Source organism: Bufo gargarizans, chromosome 1 (genome assembly GCF_014858855.1).
Source record: "Bufo gargarizans isolate SCDJY-AF-19 chromosome 1, ASM1485885v1, whole genome shotgun sequence".
NCBI classification, from domain to species: domain Eukaryota; kingdom Metazoa; phylum Chordata; class Amphibia; order Anura; family Bufonidae; genus Bufo; species Bufo gargarizans.
In genome coordinates this window covers 306,379,615-306,398,614 of record NC_058080.1, presented here as the reverse complement: position 1 = coordinate 306,398,614, position 19,000 = coordinate 306,379,615, and positions in this window count along the sequence as shown.

Here is a 19,000-nt window from a genome sequence, read left to right as displayed (position 1 = left end):
CGCCTCTCTTGCATCAGACACAGGGGCGGTACCTCTTCTCGTAGAAAACAAGGCCGCGGGCTGTCTTCTGTACAGGTTTCCTTATCGTTCCATGGTTTAAGTAAATTTACATGGTAAACCTGCTCTGGCTTTCACCGCCCTGGCTGGTGTACCTTGTAGTTTACATGTCCAATATTCTCGAGTACCTCATAGTATTTTTAGTCTCTATGGATGCACATCACCCCAATTTTCTGGCCAGTATACTCAGTGGACCTCACCAGGGTAGCCCTTACTATGGTCACCATACTCCCTGACACCAGCAGAGCCTCCACCGGAGTGTCTCCTACTTTCACCTGGCACAAGTGATCTAGAGACTCTGGGGTACCTGTTGCACACAGCCTCCTGGCATATAGCGACTGACAGTAGCCATAGTTAGTCTCCATGGGCTCAACCCGATGAGGACAGTGAGCCCTTACATGGCCAGGCTCCTGACACCTCCAGCAGACTCTCGGAACCAGGTCCGCAGTGGGTACATCCTGGGCGGGTTTTATCAGCTCAAATCTCTGGGCTGTGGTGGAGATTTCCGGGGTTTGCCGACCCCCATCCCGACAGAACCCTCCTTTAGATTCCTGGCAGCTTCATAGCGTTCCACCAGGTCCACCATCTCAAGGACATTGCCAGGAGAGACCTGACTGATCCAGTGCTGGAGAGGGTATGGCAAAGCTAATATCAGCTAATAGTCTATCCAGCATAGCCGGGGGTCTCAGCACATCAGGCTGTACCCACTTTTGCAAGAGGTGGACAAAGTTATCATACTGGGTCCTCGCAGGCTCAGCGGTGTTTACGCCAGCCTCACTGCTTTTGCCCACATCCTTCACCAATTGTGGGGACTCGCTCTGGTAGACAGTATTAGCAGATGCAGTATAAAGGCAACAACAAGATCTTTGGATGAATAGTTCAGTGTTTTATTCACAGGCAAGTGACAAAACAAGCAGTCATATTCAAACCAAAAAGTCACCTTGCGGTGTAGGTGATAATTCACACCAGGCAGCAATTCTGCCTCAAAGAGTCCATGCTGATAGCAGCACCAACCTGTTTTCACGCCAAACAGGTAGCAAGCCTGCATCCAGACACAAGGCTCCCAGATCCCAACACAGAGACATGGCTTCTGAGCCCAGCTGCCTATTTAAGGACAGCTAGGTGCTGCCAAAACCCGGACCGGCATTTAAAATCCGGTCCTGTATTTGACCTCACCTGGCTGTAAATCAGCCCAGCAGAACATGCTGGGAGTAAGATACCTGCTTTCTCAGACCAAACCTCTCACTGTGTCACAATATATATATAAATATTGACAATATATGATGAACAGAGCACATGCGCAAAAATGAAGCATGCACACCAGTTTAAGCTAATTCTAATACTCGATAGTTGATAGAGTCCTATCGTTAATAAGTGGTCTATGCTGGTTGTCCTCAGCAGGATCAGGATAGATAGCAGCAGGTAATTGCAAATGGTATAGTATAAGACCTACACATAGCTTGACCAAACTCAGGAGGAGCAGGACAGACAGCAGCAGGTAAATCGTAACTCTGTAGTATAAGGCCTACACATAGCTCAACTAAACTCAGCAGGAGCAGGACAGACAGCAGCAGGTAAATGGTAACGCTATAGTATAAGGCCTACACATAGCTCGACCAAACTCAGCAAGAGCAGGACAGACAGCAGCAGGAAAATTGTAATGCTGGAGTATAAGGCCTACACATAGCACAACCAAACTTAGCAGGATCAGAACAGACAGCAGCAGGTAAATGGTAATGCTATACTATAAGGCATTCACATAGCTGGGCCTCCCTTAGCAGGATCAGGATAGACAGCAGCAGCACGTAAATGGTAACGCTGTAGTATAAGGCCGACACATTACTCATCAAGATCATGATAGACAGAAGCAGGAAAAGGTAACGGTGGAGTATAAGGACTACACATAACTCAGCATGATAAGGACAGACAGCAGCAGCAGGTACATGGTAATGTCACACTAAACAGGATACAAGATACACAGAATACAACAGAACAAATGTATAGGCAAGAAGCTGGGGATAAAGGTCACCTCCTGACAAATCCCTACTAGCTCTCCCTAGACTTCTATGCCCAAATTCAGACCCTGAAGGTGGGAATGAACATGTCCTCGTGCATTTTGTGCCTAGGTTGAAGATTCCATAAAATCCCTAAGATGGTGAAAGGGGGAAAGAGGCAGCCTGCTCCCTCAGGACCTGGAGGGGGCAGGCATCTCTCTAACAGCCTAGACAGACAATCACAAGAAAACAAAACCAACTTATCTTGTACTGAGCAGGAACAGCAATCATTCCCTCCTTCCTTCCTCTGAACAAGACAGAAGCTATAACCGGGACACAGGACACTGGGAGTGGGCGTTATTTAAGTTCATACCAACGACCCCACCCAGTGCACCTGAAGGGAGGCGGATACAGCTCAACTCCAAAACAATAACAAAAGGCTACACATGTGCTGCTAACCTAGCAGACCTCCGCACATGACCTGAGCAGGGCATGACAGGTAATGGTTGAGTCTAAGGCCTACACATAGTTTGGCCTAACTCAGCAGAAACAGATAGCAGCAGGTTCTTTGTTTGCAGCAGGAATGTGTTCCCAGGAATGGACGACCACCAGACTGGGGCAACACCAAAAATAAACTTAGACACCTCTGACAGCAGCAGGTTCTTTGTTTGCAGCAGGAATGTGTTCCCAGGAATGGGCCCCCACCAGACCGGGGCAACACCAAAAATAAACTTAGACACCTCTGACAGCAGCAGGTTCTTTGTTTGCAGCAGGAATGTGTTCATAGGAATGGGACCCCACCAGACCGGGGCTACACCAAAAATACGCTTAGACACCTCTGATAGCAGCAGGTTCTTCGCCTAGAGCAGGAATGTGCTCCCATGCATACAAAATGCTATATTTTCCTTCAACAATATTTTTTTCTCAAAGGTATTTTAAGTTTGTAAAGCCCACAATAAATTAGGACAACATTAGCTCCACACGCTGCCCACACCGGTCTGCTCTCAGTTTCCATATCGGGCACATCAAGTCTGGAGAAGAACACTGCGGTAATTCAGACTGCAGCACCGTGTGCTGATTCTGCTAAGCCAGAGGGCAGCAGGACTGGCGGGGTTTAGCAGTGGCTCTCTCATTCTCCTCTTGCATGTGAGAAGGCATGGGTACCACCGCTCGCCCCACCCATACATGATCAGCGCCGCACACAGGCTGGGCTCCGGCCATTGCCCGTCTGAGCACAGAAGCCAGTGAGGAACCAGCTTGTCTGGAAGTGTCACCGGCTCTGCTGCCAGGATCAGTTCCTCTCCCCTCGTTAATTACTCAGTTATGGTTCCCAGCTGCTGGTGGGGTCCTTGGCGGCTGCCTCCAGTGCGCAGCCTGGATCATCAATCGTAGGTCAGGCTGCTGAATAATCCTTTAGCTGCAAGGCTTGGCTACACACGAGGGGTAGTGTCACACAGCCCAGGCCAGACTTAACCAGGAAGGGGCTGACAGGCACCGGGGAGCACCTACACTGTCATCCAGCAGAGCAGAGTTTGTAGTCTGTTTTGAAGGCAACATTGTTCTTGAGTTACATAGAACCGCCGGTAAACTTACCCCACAAAAAGGAATGCAGCTCTGCTTCATCTTTGTGGACTTCACATAAAAAAATCATATCCTTTAGGTTCATGAAAAACGTACAGTAATCCGGTCCTATACAATGCAGATGTCTAGAGGGGGAGAAGAATGCAGGGCTTCCAGGGAGAGATGGGGTAGATAGATATATACAGGTGGTCCATTCTGCTATAATCTATCTATCTACCCCATCTCTCCATGGAAGGCCTGAAATGTTCCCCCCCTCCAAACATCTGCATTGTATAGGACCCGATTACTGTACGTTTTTCTTGAACCTACAGGATATGATTTTCTATGTCAAGTTCACAAAGATGAAGTAGTGCTGCATTCGTTTTGTGGGGTAAGTTTACCGGCAGTTGTATGTTACTCGAGAACACGCGTTGCCTTCAAAACAGACTACCTATGCCCTTCACAGAGAAAAGGAGGATGAGAGAGCCGCTGCTAAACCCCACCAGTCCTGCTGGCCTCTGGCTTAGAGGTATCAGCACATGGCGTGGCAGGTTGCGTTGCTGCAGTGTTCTTCTCCAGACTCGATGTGGCCGATATGGAAACAGAGCGTGTGGAGCGCTGTGTGCAATTGGTATCTGAGAGGTCTATTTTCCAGTATGGTTTATGTATGGAGGGTAGTGTCCAGAGATCACCCAATGCACTATGGGGTACACTATAGTAGGGCTGAACGATTAATCAATTGAATCGAGTAATTTGACACAAAAAGCCAATGTGGTCAAGTTCCCTTGCCATTTAATATAGACTGTTACTACTAATGTTTATGCACTACTGTTCTAGCGGGTTTAATGTTTAGTATATAATAATAACTGAATTGAATAAATAAATAAATAAGAGGTTTAATAAATTAATGAAAAAATAGATAAATAAACCCATCGATTGATAAAAAGAAAAATAAATTATTCGCCAAATAAATACATAATGAAATTCATCAATAGAGAAATATATAAATAAAGTAATCAATAAATAAATACATTCATATATACAGAAATATATAAATAAAGACATCAATAAATAAATATAAAATATTGTAGGAAGACGCAAGGGTCCGTCATTAACGGAAGGTACGTGTCACCGAGATTCCTGGCCTCGGTGATATAGGAACTGGTAATTTTGTGTGTCAGGGGCAGCTAGTGTTCGATGACACTGTTTTACTTAGTGTGGCTGTAAAGCCAATCCGGGCTGGTTCTTATTGGGAGTAGCCAAAGAGAAGGGTGGGTGGCTGTTCCCCACGTCCAGGCCAGGTTTTGGGCTGGGTTTAAAAAGCCAGCCAGCAGATCAGCTGGGTGTGGTATGATCCTCCAAGTGATAGTGGAGCTGTGGAAGCTCTGTGTTTTTGGGAGCTATGGAGATCCGCCATGCTGCAAGGCTGAGAGCCACATGAGAGCTGCCTGCTGGGAGTCAGGTGCACTAAAGCCTGCTGTGTTCTTCCAGGTGATTTATGTTGTTCTGGGGACTCTTGCTGTGTGAATTAACACCAGGACCCTGTAAAAGCATTTTTTTTTGTTTTCTGCCTTTTCTGTGTGAATAAACACTGGACTTTTTGTCTCAGGCCGTTCGTATTGACAGGCGTCTTAGAGAGAGAGGAGAGATCTCTCCTTCCTGTCATACTCAGTCCCAGGACAGTGCAGCGGTCTCATTCTGTGCGCAGGGGTCTCAGTCGCTGTCAGCCCCTTCTGAGCAGGAGCCCATGCAGCTGGGGTTGATTGCCTCTGACAATAGAAGATTCAGCCCGCATGGGAAGGTTTGTTTTTGTTGTGGAGGTATAAATCATTTGGCAAATGTTTGTCCCTCTAGGAGATTCAGGCAGTTTTCTGGGAGTAATAAAGAAACAAAAAGGAGAAAATCTTTAAAAAATGTTCCATCTGTTACTATTGGCAGGGTTGAGGCGGAAATTAAAGGTTTTCCGTTTGCTCGTAGTTCCCGTTTTGTCCTGCCTGCCAGGGTGGCGCTAGAGAGCAAGAACATTTTTTGTGAGATTTTTGTAGATAGTGGAGCAGCTGTCAATCTCATTGATAATCATTTTGCGATAACTCATGGTTTCCAGGTATGCACTTTGGGAAAGGATATTCCTGTTTTTGCTATTGATTCCGCTCCACTTTCTCAGAAATCATTAAAGGGCATAATTCACAATATTCGTTTAATTGTGAGTGATGCTCATGTTGAGGATGTGTCATGTTTCGTCCTTAGCGGATTACCTACTCCTCTTGTGTTGGGGCTACCCTGGCTCACTATACATAACCCCACCATTGATTGGCAAACGAGGCAAATAAATGGTTGGAGTGACTTTTGCAGAGAGAATTGCCTCACGACATCTGTTTCTGAGGTTTCTACTAAGACTGTACCACCTTTTCTCTCTTAATTTTTGGATGTCTTCTCTGAGAGTGGAGTTCAGGATTTGCCCCCACACAGGGAGTACGATTGCCCTATTAATCTCATCCCAGGCGCCAAGCTGCCTAAATCTCATTTATACAACTTCTCCCAACTTGAAAGGGTCGCTATGCGTGCTTATATCTCTGAGAGTCTGAGAAAAGGACACATACGACCCTCGAAGTCACCTGTTGCCGCTGGATTTTTCTTTGTTAAGAAAAAAGATGTTTCTTTAAGACCTTGTCTGGATTTCAGGGAGCTGAACAGTATCACTATTCGTGACCCTTATCCGCTTCCTCTGATCCCGGACCTGTTTAACCAGATTGTTGGGGCTAAAGTCTTTTCCAAGTTAGATCTAAGAGGGGCATACAACCTGGTCAGGGTCAGAGAAGGAGACGAATGAAAGACGGCCTTCAATACCCCTGAGGGCCATTTTGAGAATTTGGTTATGCCTTTTGGCTTGATGAATGCCCCAGCCGTTTTTCAGCATTTCGTGAACAGCATTTTTTATCATTTAATGGGAAAATTTGTATTAGTGTATTTGGATGACATTTTGATTTTTTCTCCTGATTTCAAAACTCATAAGGGACACTTACGTCAGGTCTTGCTCATCCTGCGGGAGAATAAATTATACGCGAAACTGGAAAAATGTGTGTTTGCGGTTCCAGAAATTCAATTTCTGGGGTTTCTTCTCTCCGCTTCTGGTTTTCGCATGGACCACGAGAAGGTCCGCGCTGTGCTTGAGTGGGAGCTTCCTGAGAATCAGAAGGCGCTGATGCGTTTTTTAGGCTTTGCCAATTATTACAGGAAGTTTATTTTAAATTATTCCTCTATTGTTAAACCACTCACTTATATGACCAGAAAGGGGGTAGATTTTTCTTCCTGGTCGGTAGAGGCACGTAAGGTCTTTTCTAATATCAAGGAGAGTTTTGCTTTCGCTCCCATATTGGTACAACCTGATATTTCTCTACCCTTCATAGTTGAGGTTAATGCTTCTGAGGTGGGTGTGGGTGCAGTCTTGTCTCAGGGTTCCTCTCCTGCCAAATGGCGACCGTGTGCCTTTTTCTCGAAGAAACTCTCCTCCGCAGAGAGAAATTACGATGTGGGAGATAGAGAATTGTTGGCCATCAAGTTGGCTTTTGAGGAATGGCGCCATTGGCTAGAGGGAGCCAGACACCCTATTATCGTGTTTACTGACCATAAAAATCTGGCCTACTTGGAGTCAGCCAAGCGTCTGAACCCGAGACAGGCCAGATGGTCTTTGTTCTTTTCAAGGTTTAATTTTGTTGTCACGTTCCGCCCTGGGGTTAAGAATGTGAAGGCAGATGCCCTGTCACGTTGTTTTCCGGGAGGTGGGAATTTTGAAGACCCGGGTCCCATTTTGGCTGAAGGTGTGGTGGTCTCTGCTCTTTTTCCTGAATTGGAGGCAGAGGTGCAGGCAGCACAGTCAGAGGCTCCTGATCTTTGTCCTCCTGGGAGGTTGTTTGTGCCTCTTGCTTTAAGACACAAGATTTTTAAGGAACACCACGATACGGTCCTTGCTGGGCACCCGGGGGCAAGAGCCACAGTGGATCTCATCGCTCGGAGATTCTGGTGGCCTGCGCTTCGTAAGTCGGTTGAGGGTTTTGTGGCAGCCTGCGAGACTTGCGCTCATGCCAAAGTCCCTCATTCACGGCCATCAGGTCCTCTCCTTCCCTTACCCATTCCTTCCCGTCCTTGGACACATCTGTCCATGGACTTCATAACGGACCTGCCTCGTTCCTCGGGGAAGACTGTGATTCTGGTGGTGGTGGACCGTTTTAGCAAAATGGTGCATTTCATCCCTTTTCCTGGTTTGCCCAATGCTAAGACGCTGGCGCAGGCATTTATTGATCACATTGTCAAATTGCATGGTATTCCTTCAGACATAGTCTCTGATAGGGGCACGCAGTTTGTTTCCAGATTCTGGATGGCTTTCTGTTCTCGCTTGGGGGTTCGGTTGTCATTCTCTTCTGCTTTCCACCCGCAGTCGAATGGCCAGACAGAGCGCGTCAATCAGAATCTGGAGACATATCTGCGCTGTTTTGTGGCGGAGAATCAGGAGGATTGGTGTTCTTTTTTGTCCCTTGCTGAGTTTGCTTTAAATAACCGTCGTCAGGAGTCCTCTGATAAGTCACCATTTTTTGGTGCATATGGGTTTCATCCGCAAATTGGGACTTTCTCGGGAGAGGGGTCTTCTGGTTTACCTGATGAGGACAGATTCTCCTCGTCTTTGTCATCTATTTGGCAAAAGATTCAGGATAATCTAAAGAGCATGAGTGAGAGATATAAGCGTGTGGCAGATAAGAGACGTGTGCCTGGTCCGGACCTGAATGTTGGTGATCTGGTGTGGTTGTCTACCAAGAATATCAAATTGAAGGTTCCCTCCTGGAAGTTGGGTCCTAGGTTTATTGGGCCTTACAAAATCCTGTCTGTCATCAATCCTGTTGCCTTCCGTCTTGATCTTCCTCAAACTTGGAAGATCCATAATGTTTTTCATAAGTCCTTATTGAAACCTTATGTTCAACCCATTGTACCCTCGCCTTTGCCTCCTCCTCCGATTATGGTTGATAATCCGATGATGGGAATCTTGAATTTCAGGTCTCTAGGATTGTGGATTCTCGTCTTGTCCGCGGTTCTCTCCAGTACCTCATTCATTGGGAGGGTTATGGTCCTGAGGAGAGGATGTGGGTCCCAGTGACGGACCTTAAGGCCACTCGTTTCATCAGGGCTTTCCATAGGTCCCATCCTGAGAAGGTGGGCTCTGAGTGTCCGGAGTCCACTCGTAGAGGGAGGAGTACTGTCACAACCAGACAGCTGAGAAGCTCTGACAGAAGCCTTTCAGAACCTCCTCCTTGAGTTTTCTTTGTTTTTGGTTTTCAGTTCCTCATCTCTTTAGCCTCTCTCAGCTGTCATGTAGTTGGACTGATTGCATCCCTTTAAATTCCTCCCCATAATGCATTAGTGTGCGGTTTATACAGCTTCCTGGAGTGTGTGTGCATGCTGATCCTATTTCCCAGTTCTTCTACAAGTTAAGTCTTGTACATTCATTTGTGATTTTCTGTTTGTTGGAACCCAGGTGACCCTGACTCCCTCCGTGTCTAGTGTAGGGAGCCGGTGGTCATGTCCCTTCACTATTGTAGGGTGTTCAGGTGTTATATAGTCGAGGTACGAGGATATGCGATCATCCACCATTGGGATTATCGCATAGGCTGAGCAGTAAGGGAGAGAGCCAGGTCTGATGCAGGGGTCTCCCTTTTTGTTCCTTAGTTTTGGATCCAGTGAGTCATATATTCATTTTGCATTGTTTTGTTTCCTGTACACCTTCCGTGACACTGAGATGCCGCCAAATCTGATGATCCCTCCCAGGCGCCTTGGAGGGACACCCAATGGGTGATGAAGCTGATATAGTGTCCCTGCCCATGTCTGCTGGTCCAGACATCCATTGTCAGATGCACCCTGTCGCTGAAAGCATGATCCAGCAACAGGGATACATTCTGCACAATGTGCTGGTGTAGGGCATTGATCGCGGTCCTGGCAAAGAAATGGCTGCTGGGGCACGCCATCTGGGTTGGGCCTGCTCCAACATCTGCTGGAATGGATTGCAGTCCACAATATGTTGGGCGATAACCCTTGCCAGGAGCCCATTGAGTCAACTCACGTTTCGGTCCCTGGGTGCGTAGGCCATGGTGCATTCAAATGTCTTGGCGACCGACGGCAGTGCAGGCAACAGAGGAGGGTGCAGAAGAGGCAGAGGAGGCAGAGGTCTGGCTGCCGGTACCAGTACCTCTAGGAGAAGGAGTGGGGGAGTGTGAATACATTGTTGGAAGGGGGTAGGGTGGCTACAGGACAGTGGCAGGAGCTGCTGTCCCCAGCGCACTGCTGCTGGAGCTGCTGCGACCACCCTGCATCTGGTCCCACTCCCACCAGTGGTTGACTCTCTGGTGCTGGGTAAGGGCAGTGGTACCTAGCCGAGCAACAGACCTTCCTCTCCTCACCCTGGCATGGCACAGCTGACAGATGGCAATTGTCTGATCGTCTTCTGCCAGGGTAAAGTAAAGCCCAAACAGGCGACTTACGCACCGACCTCCTGTCAGATAGGGTGGTGCTGGATTGCACCTGTTCGGGCTCGGTGCGCATAGGTGGAGGTGGCACCTGCTGCTGCTGCCGTTGGACCTGCTGCTGCTGCCACCGCCTCCTGCTACCATTATCAGTGGAGCTACTGCCACTAGGCTCCCTGGTGACCTGGCACACCAATTGCCTTGGTTGCCTAATTTTCTCATCAGTGCGGCTGTCACCTGACAAGGAAGGTGGTACCCATTCTTGGTCACTCTCCTCTTCATCACCTGCATTGTCAGACCCAAGGTCGACCAGTGGTGGACTGAGGGGAACAGCAGACTTGGAGCCCCTAACCTGGCTCCGCTGTCCCCCGGCTGACGCCTGGGTCTGATTAGGTGCGGGGGTTCTGTGGCTAAAACCACCCGCACAATTTGTAAGGGATGTCACTGGGGTACTGACGGGCGGTACCCCCTCCTCCTCCATTCCCTCCAAAAGATACTGCGCATCCGGACCAAGCTGCAGCTTACTCTCCTGCATTATGTCCCCCAAGATGTCCCTCTCGGTGTCGCTGTCAAACAGCATCAGGACGGAGTCTTGGGGGCTGGGGGCTGGTCCTGTAGGAGGCGGAGAGCTGCTGCTGCTCAGAGTCAGAGCAGAGGACTCTATGCCACTGGCTTGTGTCACAAAATACACAAATGCCTTGGCGTCCTGAGATGAAATGGGGCGGCTGCCATGGCCTAAAGAAAATCTCTGATGAGGCGGACGCACTGGAACCGACTCCCCTACCACGACCACGGCTGCCAGCACGCTCACATCCACTCATGATCAATTCTGAAAACACATTTTTTTTAAACGCCAAAAGAAAATGAAGAGGGAAATTTAGGCTAACTTTATTGGGTTTGGGAAAATGGGGCAAAAATGCAATAAAATAGACATGAAACCCACAGACGAATGACGATGACAATAATCCCTCCGTAGCACACAAAACACTAAGACAATGACACTAAAACATCAAGCAAAAAACTTTTTTTTGTTTTATTTTTGTTTTATTTTTGTTTTTTTCACAGACGAACGACGGCCAATAATCCCTCCTTAGCACACAAAACCCTAAGACAATGACACTGAAACACAAAGCAAAAGACTTGTGTGTGTGTGTGACAACATTACTGGGGGGGCACAGGAGAACATATAAGTGAAGGAACATAAGGGGCACATTACTACATTGGGGGCAATGTGAGGGCAAATTACTACATGGGGGCGGTGTGGAGTCAAATTACTACACTGGGTAGTGCTGGGGAAAACTACTACATGGGGGCAAATGACTTAATTGGGGCAGTGTGAGGGCAAACTACTGCATGGGAGTAGTGTGGGAGCAAATTACTTAATGCGGCAAACTACTATATGGGGATGTGTGGTGGCAAACTACTGCATGGGGGTAGTGTGTGTAGTGTCCCATTAGGTAAAGGTGGGCACTACACAAAAGGGGTTAATGTGTCTTATTGTATTGAATGTCATGTGTATGCATTTCCCTGTGTTAACTGGGTGTCAGGCCTGTCAGGGTGCAGTTTAGCCTCCCAGGTGTTAGAGGGAGCTAGGGAGCCCTAGTTATATATAGGACGGCCCAGACAGGGGAGAGGCAGTGTATTCCAGGGGACTAGAGGAGTCACCTAGTCAGCCTGAAGCTCCTGAGGCTAAGGATAGCTCAGTTGAGATACCCCAGTAGTAGGAGAGCACCTCCTGGGAGAAACCTGCAGCCATCTTTCCCTTCCAACAGACAAGACAGCCAGAAAAAGGAGGTATTGTAATCTAGTCAAGTGCCAATACTGGAGGAAGGATTTTGTACCAAGGATTTAAGCCAGCAATTAGGCATCCGGGCCTTGGGATCCAGCCAGCTAGAATAGCTGAGGGGATAGAGCAGCATTGTACTGCAAAGCATTAACTCCAAGTATCTTGCAAGATCATACCTGCCATATTGTGAAGTAAACCTGCTGTGCACTTGTACTAGAAAGGACTGCATTATTTTCACCTACTGCAACTGTATGTATAAAGTTGGACTGTTTCCTAAAGTAAAGCAACGTTTGGTTTACCAACTGCGTACTCAATTAACCCTCCTACCAACCGGTGTGCCACCGTTACAGGCACTGGCGTCACGATCCTTAAAGGGACCTAAGACACCCAAAACACCCACAACATCCAGGGCACCTCACACACCATCAGGCCGGGTCCCTATCTACAGAGTGCGCCCCAGGGGAACTAGTGTCTACCTCTCCTTCACTGCCGCATGCCTGCCCAGGGTCTTCCAAAAAGTGAGTAACCCTCGATTGCCCATACCGTGACCTCACTTTCGCTATACCCTGCAGGTCTGGCGTACTGCATAAATTGGCGCCACGAACAGGATACGTTCATTCCTGCGCCATTGCGGATACAAAAACTGTGTGCTGTTAATTGCCTTAAAGTGACAAGCCCTATTTGCTTTATTGAAAATTGCTGGGCTAAAGTGAACTGTGATAATTGCGGTGTGAAGATTATATTGTCTGGACTGTTTGCCATTTGTTTAAGCCACCGCTTGCTGTCAGTGAATAGACAGCGATTTTGCGCAAAGATGGCCGCTTAGCTTGACTGGATTTGTTTGCTGCGTCATCTTCATACTGAATTGGTGGTAAAAATTGGTGCCTTCTGCTGAAAAGTGCGGGAAAGGCTATATGTCCGCACCACTGCCCTGTCTTGACATTTGCATGTCTGCAGAAATGGACTCCGCCTCCCCTATACTGGAGTACCTGGGGGGCGGCCTCCCAGTGCAATGGGAGGATCTGTCTGAAATTGTTGGCGCCACCCTGTCGCTCTCCAGAGAAGGATCGAGCATGTTGAAGAGTGAAGACTGCTCTGCTGGGATGTCTGCGCCTGATCTGCTAAAGATAAACGTCATGGGTGTAGAGCAAGAGGACGCTCCACCGGCCTAATCTCCGGGACCGAAGAGACCCACCTGCCCGCCCCCGAGGACGCAACCGGAGACCTACTATGGCTCCTGGAGAGACTTTTTCCAGCCCTCATTCAAGTGGTCAGCATTGATGGCAGAGATCCGGGAGGCCGCAATCAAGAAAACTACCAAGACCAAGATCTACTATGAAGAACTGGCAAAGACCGTTCATGAGCACCACACTTTCACCTAACCCCGCCTGGAAAGGAGAATGGGGTTGGTTGTGGCATTTGACAAGGACCAAGGTTTCGGTTTTATTAAGGACTATACTACCGGCAGAGACTTACAGACGTGGACAAAATTGTTGGTACCCTTTGGTCAATGAAAGAAAAAGTCACAATGGTCACAGAAATAACTTTAATCTGACAAAAGTAATAATAAATTAAAATTCTATAAATGTTAACCAATGAAAGTCAGACATTGTTTTTCAACCATGCTTCAACAGAATTATGTAAAAAAATAAACTCATGAAACAGGCATGGACAAAAATGATGGTACCCCTAGAAAACACAGAACATAATGTGACCAAAGGGACATGTTAATTCAAGGTGTGTCCACTAATTAGCATCACAGGTGTCTACAACCTTGTAATCAGCCATTGGGCCTATATATATGGCTCCAGGTAATCACTGTGTTGTTTGGTGATATGGTGTGTACCACACTCGACATGGACCAGAGGAAGCAAAGGAAAGAGCTGTCTCAAGAGATCAGAAAGAAAATTATAGACAAGCATGTTAAAGGTAAAGGCTATAAGACCATCTCCAAGCAACTAGATGTTCCTGTGAGTACAGTTGCACATATTATTCATAAGTTTAAGATCCATGGGACTGTAGCCAACCTCCCTGGACGTGGCCGCAGGAGGAAAATTGATGACAAATCTAAGAGACGGATAATCCGAATGGTAACAAAAGAGCCTAGAAAGACTTCTAAAGAGATTCAAGGTGAACTTCATGCTCAAGGAACATCAGTGTCAGATCGCACCATCCGTCGTTGTTTGAGCCAAAGTGGACTACATGGGAGACGACCAAGGAGGACACCATTGTTGAAAACGAATCATAAAAAAGCAAGACTGGAATATGCCAAACTACATGTTGACAAGCCACAAAGCTTCTGGGAGAATGTCCTGTGGACAGATGAGACAAAAATCGAAGTTTTTGCCAAGGCACATCAGCTGTATGTTCACAGACGAAAAAATGAAGCATATCAAGAAAAGAACACTGTCCCTACTGTGAAACATGGAGGAGGCTCTGTTATGTTCTGGGGCTGCTTTGCTGCGTCTGGCACAGGGTGTCTTGAATCTGTGCAGGGTACAATGAAATCTCAAGACTATCAAGGAATTCTAGAGAGAAATGTACTAGCCAGTGTCAGAAAGCTTGGTCTCAGTCGCAGGTCATGGGTCTTGCAACAGGACAATGACCCAAAACACACCGCTAAAAACACCCAAGAATGGCTAAGAGGAAAAAATTGGACTATTCTAAAGTGGCCTTCTATGAGCCCTGACCTCAATCCTATTGAGCATCTTTGGAAGGAGCTGAAACATGCAGTCTGGAAAAGGCACCCTTCAAACCGGACACAACTGGAGCAGTTTGCTCATGAGGAGTGGGCCAAAATACCTGCTGAGAGGTGCAGATGTCTCATTGACAGTTACAGGAAGCGTTTGATTGCAGTGATTGCCTCAAAAGGTTGCGCAACAAAATATTAAGTTAGGGGTACCATCATTTTTGTCCATGCCTGTTTCATGAATTTATTTTTTTACATAATTCTGTTGAAGCATGGTTGAAAAACAATGTCTGACTTTCATTGGTTAACATTTATAGAATTTTAATTTATTATTACTTTTGTCAGATTAAAGTTATTTCTGTGACCATTGTGACTTTTTCTTTCATTGACCAAAGGGTACCAACAATTTTGTCCACGTCTGTATATGTGAACCGGAGGTCCGTCAAGCGGAGTTACCTCCCAGAGCATCTGCATAACCTCCGCGAGGGAGAGGAAGTAGAGTTCACCCCTGCCGAGGGCCTGCGAGGCCCCTACGCCACTGCCGTGTCCCGTCCCAAAAAGAAATCGGAGGACTGGGACCTTGATGAGGACCACCCTGGTTGCGAGCGCGAACCTGTGCGCTCTCCAGAACTGGCCCATCATGCCTTCCAAGAACGGGGCTCCTTCATTGGCCCGAACATCTTTTGGCAACCTACAATGGTGGAAAAGAGGGTAAGCCCATGGCCCTCACCTGAGCTGCCTCGCAGGGAGAAGACTGTCCGTGAACTGGAAGATGCCGAAAGATTCCGTGCTGCCCTTGACAACATCAGAAGAGGAAGAAAAGCGGACGCCTCACCTGAACCTGCAGCGGCTGCACAGGACGTGCCATCCACCTTACAAGTGCCAGCGGCGACAGCGGAGGACAGCGATCCCGACTCCGAAAGCCTGGACGACCAGATCGTGCGGCTGGAGAAGAAATTGCGTGAGCTGTGCCAGATTGCCTCCGCCAGGATCCAGACTCCACCTGACCTGAAAGAAAAAGGACTTAAGGACTCGGACGTCTCCGGGTCTAAGGTGAGAGTACCTGTCCCTTCCAGCCGGCCCTCCGTAGTGTCAGCATCTGCGGTGAGGTCCTCCTACGCTGTGCACCGGCGCACAGAGCCAGTTGTCCAGGAACCCACCGGACCACTTGCAGCAGCGGTACCCAGGCCAGTGCAGCAACCTCCAATTGTCATGCCTGCACCGGTGCGGTCAGCAACCCTGATTACCCCTAGGCCTATGGGGCCAATACCTATTAGGGGTCCGTTCATGCTGCAGTTGCCCTCCAATACTGTGTTGTTGGCACATCCGCCTGTTGATTCTCAGTACAGGCCCAGTCTACAAATGGAGCCAGGGAGCACCACTGAGATGCCTAGTGGATTTGACTTGCCCCTGTGAATTGGCCTGTTAGGCCATCATTTGATTTATTTTGCCAAGGGACCCTAAATAAAGTGGATTAACCCTTTCAGGACAGGAGTCCTTTGTTGTTTTGGTCCTCTGTTGCTGCCGCCAGTTACCCACGGCTCAGTGGTAATGGTCGGCCACTGAAATACCAATTGCAGCAAGGCCATCTTGTTTACAGGACCTCCTGCCTGCTTTCTCAGAGTAAAAAACCCAGTTGTGCCTATTTGTGTACTTTGCACTTTTAACCCTTTAACCCCCTTTTCAGGTTGATTAAGGGTACTGCAGCACTTATTTTATACATGCCATTTAAATAATGTGGACTATTTTTATGTGCTGTCATTTTATTGTGCAACTTAAATTCCAAGGAATGCGCCCAGGGATAGACTCAAATGCACATGAGCCTCTGAGATATTGCTATTATAAAGAAATGTGCCCAGAGATGGACTCCACTGTATGCGAGCCTCTGTGATCTTATACCTTCTGCTGGTTTGGGAATACTTGCTGCAAATAAGAAAAGAACCTGGGTACGGACTCATGTTTGTTCTTTGAGCCTCCAAGAACTTTTAATTGTTTTACATTTTTCTACTGTTCTATTATGGACACTTTGCACTTAAAGTATCAATATGGACTATCCTAGTATTTACTGATACGCTGCACCAGGTCAGCGCCCCTGTTCCCTTATGTTATCCTGAGAGAAGAGAACGACGTCCCTTTTCACCGAACTTGCTCCTTAGCCAGTGGAACTGCCTGATGTATACATATAATGTATTTTCGCAAATGTAGATGTATTTTCCTGCTTTGCATTATTTTTCTGTTTCAGGTGCAGTATCCAGCTGGGCAGGGCCCCTTTCATGTTGCGCCGAGGACGGGCAACGTCATAGCGTGGGGGTATGTAGTGTCCCACTAGGTAAAGGTGGGCACTAAACAAAAGGAGTTAATGTGTCTTATTGTATTGAATGTCATGTGTATGCATTTCCCTGTGTTAACTGGGTGTCAGGCCTGTCAGGGTGCAGTTTAGCCTCCCAGGCGTTAGAGGGAGCTAGGGAGCCCTAGTTATATATAGGACGGCCCAGACAGGGGAGAGGCAGTGTATTCCAAGGGGACTAGAGGAGTCATCTAGTCAGCCTGAAGCTCCTGAGGCTAAGGATAGCTCAGTTGAGATACCCCAGTAGTAGGAGAGCACCTCCTGGGAGAAACCTGCAGCCACCTTTCCCTTCCAAAAGACAAGACAGCCAGGAAAAGGAGGTATTGTAATCTAGTCAAGTGCCAATACTGGAGGATGGATTTTGTACCAAGGATTTAAGCCAGCAATTAGGCATCCGGGCCTTGGGATCCAGCCAGCTAGAATAGCTGAGGGGATAGAGCAGCATTGTACTGCAAAGCATTAAGTATCTTGCAAGATCATACCTGCCAAAAAATTTATGGATCACTGTGTAGCATCTCTCTTGAAATGGCTCCAAAGAACAATGATGGATAAAGTATGTTGGAGGTATATTGATTGAAGCTGGTCATATCAGCACAAACACTTGGCGTCTCAGCGTACTTGCTATACAGCATGCTCAATGCAGAGCTTGTATATTGTAATATCTTTCTTACCAGCACCACTCTGACAGTTTCATTTAACATCCTTTTTAGATGAAACTTGCGGAGGCTGTTACTTGCTGCTTTTAGTGTCCCGCTTACTCACTACTCATGGAAGCTTCCACCAGCCGCTGGTTGCCAAATCACGTGGTTGCCGTCTCTACGCGGCTCACCACTCACTGGCTTTCATTTCAGCATAATTAGATATTCTCTTGACATATCCAATATAATCATATGTTGTAAAGATATGTTTGTGCATGGAATAGACCAGTGTCTCACTCCTTTCTCAGTGGTTATCCATGTGCATTCCATTTCCATATGTCCATATGGCCATTTTGCAAAAGATTTAAAACATGTCCTATTCTTGTCCATATTGTGTACAAGGATAGGCATTGTTACAATGGATCCGCAAAAAAAACACACAATACAGATGTCACACGGACATCATTAGTATTTTTTGCGGATCCGTGTTTTGTGTGCATGAGCCCTTATACAGGCTGTGGACTCCATTATAGCCAACGAGGACTAAGCTTTGTCGCTTCCCCGAAACTTCCAGATTTGTGATATCATGCTGGTGCACATAGTCAGTCTCCAGCAGAGACTCCACCTGCAAGATTTCAGAAAAACTGTTTGCTTTGCAGCTTACTGACAGTCTTGTGGGCATATCTAAGAGGAACAATTTTATACAGATTTTTTTTAAATATGTTTTGAGGTTTAGTGCTCCTTTAAGCATACAAAAGACACATTTTTCGCAGTAACATAATCTTTATTTTTGTAAACATACAGTGATAGTTGCATGTTCTGAAAATAAATGATTCCAAATATTCAGAAAAAAAACTATATTTACATTGAGAGTAAAAAATGTTGAAAAGTCCTAACATATATACAAAATATAATTTACATTCATACACAGTGAATAAATAGTGTGTAATATGTTTGTTACGTAACAGTCTTTAGAAATGTTCCAGCCCCATGGTTTTATTCACTTGGTTTTAGAAACAGGTAAAGGTTTAGTTAGATGTATGGTTTAATGCAGTATCATTTTGCATATCATTTTTCATATACTAAATGTATGTTAAAAACCCTTAATATCAGAAACATTTCTTAGTTATTAGAGAAGACAGTTTGATGAATTATAAAGCAAATCTTCAAAATTTCCTAGTTAAAAGCAACATGGGTATTTGGGAAAGTCAGATTTTTTTTTTGCCAAATTTTTGTAGCGTGTGCCTAATTTTACCTCTTTTTCATCATACTCGTACAACACTTACAGAAATCTGTTTGCCAATGGAAAAGGCAGTTTATCCAGAAGTGTTGAAAAATTGAGGGTCTGAGACCCTAAGGGCTCTTTCACACAAGTGAGTTTTCAGTCCAGATGCATCATTTCAATGGGTCTCTGTACATGAGC